General features: G+C 51.6%; 1 protein-coding gene and 1 long non-coding RNA gene across 4 annotated transcripts in view; one reads left to right on the forward strand and one right to left on the reverse strand.

Annotated features, from left to right (window-relative positions):
• The window catches only part of TEF (TEF, PAR bZIP transcription factor), a 25,111-nt gene that overhangs the window by 13,919 nt on the left and 5,540 nt on the right, over positions 1-5,652 (reverse strand). The window lies entirely within an intron of this gene.
• On the forward strand, positions 228-4,449 carry LOC109295949. Its single transcript, XR_002096866.1, has 2 exons — positions 228-435; positions 4,093-4,449. It is a non-coding gene; the product is annotated as an uncharacterized LOC109295949 (long non-coding RNA).

Genomic DNA, 5,652 nt, shown 5'->3' on the forward strand with positions numbered 1-5,652 from the left:
TGCCTCCTGGTGCGCGGCGCGGCCGGGCATGCTCCCCGCGGGGAGGGCGGGTGAGGCGGGCTGCGACAGCTCCCACGGCCTCACCGACACACCGGAGGCGGTGGCGGGCGGGGAAGCGCGCATGCGCAGGCAGCCGCCGCTCCCCCCTCCCCTTGGCACTCAGCAGCGCGAGCTTTTTTTTTTTTTCCTGTCCCCGCCCCTCTCGCGCAGGCCCCGCGCTGTGATTGGGTGAGCTGCTCGAGGGGCGGGCCCACGGCGGCCGGGCCCCCAGCGGTGGCGTCAAGGGGCAGGCGGGGACGCTCGCTCCCCACCGCCGGGCACGTGCGGGGAAGGGTGAGAGGCTCATTAGCATGGCAGCCCCTCCCACGTCACCGCCAGCTGCAGTTTCTTCCACTGGCGCGGATCGGAGGGGAGGGGGGACCGAGCGGGGAGCGGGTAACGGCAGCCAATAGCCCGTTAACGGTCGGCGCCTCCGGGGGGAGGGGCTGGCAGCGTCACATCCAGCCCTCAGCGCGCTGGCTTCAGGGCCCGGCGCGACAGGAGGGGCTGCGCGCATGCGCACGTGGCGCTGCTGCCCTCGCGGCAGCCACGTGCGGGCGTCGGGCGGAGCGGGGATTTGCCCTGGGCTCAACAGCGGTCTGTAGGGAAGTGAATGCCAGTGGCAGGGGGGTTCCCTGGCTTCTGTTGATTTGCCCCCCCAGCAAGAGTAGATGAGCCCCCCCCCCCACGAGAGGGAGCCTGGGGCAGCAGTTGTTGTGTGCTTTGGGCTTTGGGTTGCAGGGCTTTTCAGCCCAGGGACCTTCCACTGCCAGTCCTGCTACTCGTGACTCCTGTTTGCATGCCTGCCCTGGCAGAAGAACTAGGGGCCTGGCCTTAAAGCTAGCGGACACCCTGCTTACAACAAGCAAAAGGAAGTTCTTTTTCACACAGTATGTCCTTACAGCATGTAGCTGCTTGCCTCCGGGTGTCACGGTGGCTGAGACTTTAGCCAGGTTCAAAAAGGGATTGGAGAAGTTTCTGGAGGAAAGGGGCATGGGCGGCTGTTGGGTGCAGGAGTTGGGGGCACAGCCTCCAAATCAGAACTTCCTTCGCCTAAATGCTGGAGGCTGCAAGTGTGAGGCGTAGTGGGGGAAAGTCTGTTCTTACCAGATTACCTCTCAGCACCCGCTCCCTGCCACCTGTCCCCTGACCCAGTACAAAGCAGTTCTTATCTTCTTTCAAGGCAAACCCAGAGATTTCAAATAGGAATCCACTCTGGTAAAAAGATTCTAACCAGTTGTGATCTCCCCAGGTTCTTTGCAACAGAAAAAAAAAAGCTCTATTACTTCTCCATAGCCAAAAAATAGTGAAACAGAGCTGGCATTTTTCCAAAGGGGTGCCTTGAGTCTAGAAGGGTTGAGAACCACTGTCTGTCGGACACACCCTAGATGAAAGACAGGGCAGGGAGGCACAGTAACGCAAGGTGCGAGCGTGCTGTTTGAACTGAAATAAATAATAAACATAATATCAAAAGCTGTCATCATAAGAATTCCTCTCCTAAGAACAAGCCTCTGGGAAAACCAAAGCAAACCCAGCCTTGAGATACTGTAGTGCTACTGCCTAGGTCAGCTAATGTAGCTGTTCAGAGGATACACTGAAAAACATCATGCCTAACTCAACAATTCTCAGCTGGATCAAGAGATCATGTACCTAGGGGACTGGATTTGGTCTCCTGGTTGGACAGCATGACAACAATAGCTGTGCATCCTGGATATAATGTTGCTAAACCCTTGGAAGAGGGCTGTATTTCAAGGGCTAGAAACAGTTTTGAGTAACAAAGGGAAAATGATACCACATTCAGAGATATAGGTTCAATATAGCAGTACTGAGGAGATGGGGGAAGCTCCTCACAACAGTGTAGTATACGGTGATCAAGAGCTCTAGTTTTTTTTAGTGTTAGTGATTTCATGCAGCATTCCTGAGAATACATGTAATTCATGCAGGAAACATGCACCACACTTACTACATAAGTTAAGGGAATAGCACTTGCAGTCTTTGTTTCCAAAACCATAGACCTCAGCGCAGCTAGGTGCTGGAGATGCTCCTCAAAATCTCAGCTGGCAGAATTAATACATTCATAGACAAGGGTGATATACATTTCAAATATAGTCTTCCCTAGACAGAAACAGTATCTCCAGAAATGCTGGGCATTTCCATAGTAATGTGAAAAATAAAAAATAAAAATACATCCCAAGCATTGGAGGGCAGTAGTATCCATACTCAAGGCAAACCACCCCATACCCATAGGAAGTACTTCCATAACTCAGCCAAAGAACTGCATTCCTTCAGCATGGTAGATTATCTTTTAAAAGAGGGAAGCTCAATTGTGCATTTTCCTGGGTTACTTATGACTACAGAGTTCCCTCCCACAGGATCCAAGAGCTACCTCAAAATGTAACCCCTTCCTGTCCCAGTTGCAAGGCACATTTCTTTGAGCTGGTGGTCACAACACACATCCTTCATAGTATAACAAAACAAAGGACAAACCAGTAAAAATTTCCCCACCCCAGGGATAGGAACAGAGAAGGCAAATGTAATAGGTGATAGTTATGTTGCTTAATACATCACTGAAAGGCACCCAGCTAGCATGATGCACAGTACAAGAAACTAAGCAGAACCAGACTCATGTCAAATGGATTCATAAACACCTGCTACAGATTCTGTTTGGTAAATGAATTGTACACATGGCAAGTCTCCTTTAGCTCGTCTGGCAGAAAAAGAGAAACACATACATAAAGCAGATGCAGTACACCATATGCCATTAAGCAGGAGGCAATGACCATTCACACCAGACAAGCCCGGACCCCACCCTCCACCACCCCTACCCCATATCCAGATCTAGCAGCTCTAGAAGGGGAAACTGGACTGTAGGAAAAGTTTTTTCTCACTCTTCTTTCAGGTAACAAAGGAAAACTCAGCCTGAGGAGACCAGAAGGAGCATAACTGGAAGGAGAAAAATACCAGGGGGATTCAGCTGAAGGGGTGTCATTGTGCCCTTGCAAACTGGGATCCAGTCGTTATTTTTGCTTTCCACCATTTCACTTTAAAGATGCTGTTTCCCCTGCCCCACAGCAGGAGTGATTTTATAGTGTGAGGAGTCTAAATGCCAATGCTGAAGCAGTGAATCAGTGCCTTTCTCCACTCCAGATCCCCAAAGCGATCTAGTCTGGCAGTGAATTTACATGTTCTTCCAATACCACTAAGAGAGGTGATTAGGCTCATTCACCAAACATCATTACTTTAAGGTCCCAAAGCAGCCACTTACAATGCTTTTACTTAAGACTGACACCACCCACTGCTTGTTTCTCCACACAAGCTCATAAGATGCTGAACATTATGATTGTTTAATTTTGTACAGTCATAGCCTTGTGACTTTTGCACATGGGCAGTTTGACTTACATAATACTAGTCATTTGTGCAGGTAGGAGTTTGTGGGAAGCTGCTTGTGGGATCCCTTCCACTGCATGTTGTCTGGGTGTCACATACTTGGTACTGCCTGAGACAGTGATGAGAGGCTGTTTTGTGACTTTTTCCTTGGCCTTCTCCTGAGATTAGATATTCTAATCACCAACTGAAAAAATGGATAGGTGTAACAAACCAGCAGTTGCTGTACATCAGCCCTACCCTCCTGGTTCACTGCAATTCTACAGTAAAAGTGGCACTCAAGTTTAATGCCAGTTTCTCTTGCACTGTGGTATTAAGAATGGGGATAAAAGGCAGGGAGGGGATTGTATTTGGCTTTTATATTTAAAAGTTTGTGATAGGGAATTCAGCTCCAAATGAGGAGAGGAAAATCCCAGTTCCAATGCAACAGGTCTGTAAATAAAATACCCACTCTAGGCAGAGTGGGTGTGTACACTCACCACTACCAGGAGAATCACTCTGAGAGTACAGCATGTGCAAAATGAATGTCTGGGGTCTAACAGATTGGGAGAAGCATGTGGTAAGGGCCTTGAAAGAGGCTCTGGGCTTGCCAAGGTTGGTAGATGTACCATATCCCCCTCCCCCAAATAAAAAGGCTCATCAAATTAAGAATGGATTTTTTTTCTCTAGCTCCTGGAAAACAGATTCTTTTTCCCAGCCCTCCTCCAGTGGATGATCTGCACTGGGTTGCCTCGGGTGTCCTGGGTGTGGAAACCAAGGATCTATCAAGCCAAGCTTCATCTCAGCTACGAGGACCTTTGTACAATTTGTACCAGTGATAGTACCTTCCTCCTTCTGCCACAACTGCACCCTCCCTTCCAAGGCAGCTTTTCATCATGGCGTGAAACAGCTGAGAAACAGGTCCTGAACATCCAGCTCCATAACATACAAGAGGCTGATGGTTGCTTAAGGTCCCAGCAAGGGGGCAAAGGAGTGAGTTCACAGCAAGAGGAACTGACAGAAGAAATTAGCACTAGTTCCAGTTAACCCCTTTGTCATCACAGGTACTCCTATTGCCTCATGCATCCTCTTCAATCTAGAGCTACTTTTATTCAGTACCAAACCCTTTACTCCCACCAGGCCCTCCTTATCCCACAAACCCCTTACTAAGGGTAGATGCCCCACAGCCATATGTCACGAATGGGTTTTCTGCAGCAGGCTGCCTGCATCACAATAACCCTTTGCTACCATTTCACCCTGGCAAGCAGTTTCACACAACCCGCAGTTCAGCAAATACAGGCCTTTACGAGGTCACCAGGCACATGTTCGGACTTGACTGAGGAATGCCTTGGTGCTTCTACAGCACTCCCACACCACTGAGCAACAGTGTTAGCTGCAAGCAGAAAGTAGCTGCAAGCTCCCACCTGCAGATGCGAAGAGGGAGGGGGGTGGATGAAGAAGCAGGGCCTGGGAGGGACCTCCAGAGGTCATCTCATCCAGTGGTTGTCAACCTTTTTTGTAACAGGACCCATCTGTAAAAACATTGATGGCCAGTCCCAGCCCAGTGCCCCTCACTCCCCACCCACTGCCCCCAGTGTGGGGGGGGGCATTGTGGGGCAGCACAAGCCCCCAAGCAGCCCCTTGCAGGCTGGATCTCTGCCAGTCTACAAGGGAAAAAAATGTTTTTTTCCCCTCACGTTTTTCTCCTTTAAAGGAGAATCCATTTTTAAAGTTGGCTCCCACCCTTTCATACACTCTTGCAACCTACAGGTTGAGAAACCCTGATCTAGTCCGACCCCTCCCTGAGGCCGGATCACCCTCCACCTCCTCCCCATCCAACTACATGCAGGAGGGACCGTGGGAGAAAGCTCCCACCTGCAGAGGGGAGTCGGAGACCCCCCACGTCCCGCGCATCCAGCACTGGATGTCCGAGCCCTCCCCGGAGCCTGGACGGGTCCCTCTCGGCGCCCGGCGACTCCAGCCACAATCAATGCCCGGCCGGGCCGGGCCGGGCCGGGTGGGGACGGGACGTGCATTGCACAGCCTCACCCCAGCTTTCCCCTGGTCCAGGCACGGCAGCACGACTAGCCTAGATGCCCGCACCACCACGCGACCCGCGGCGGGGGGCAACAGTCCCCACTGCAGGGCTGGAGCCTGGGGCCAGCGACCGGGGAGCAACTCCCGGCCGTTGCCCTGCCCCGTCGGCCCACGTGCAAAGCCTGAAGAAGCCCTCGCGCGCGGGATCGGCCG

Source organism: Gavialis gangeticus, unplaced genomic scaffold, assembly GCF_001723915.1.
Source record: "Gavialis gangeticus isolate Ggan-Ray unplaced genomic scaffold, GavGan_comp1, whole genome shotgun sequence".
In the NCBI taxonomy this organism is placed as follows: Eukaryota; Metazoa; Chordata; order Crocodylia; family Gavialidae; genus Gavialis; species Gavialis gangeticus.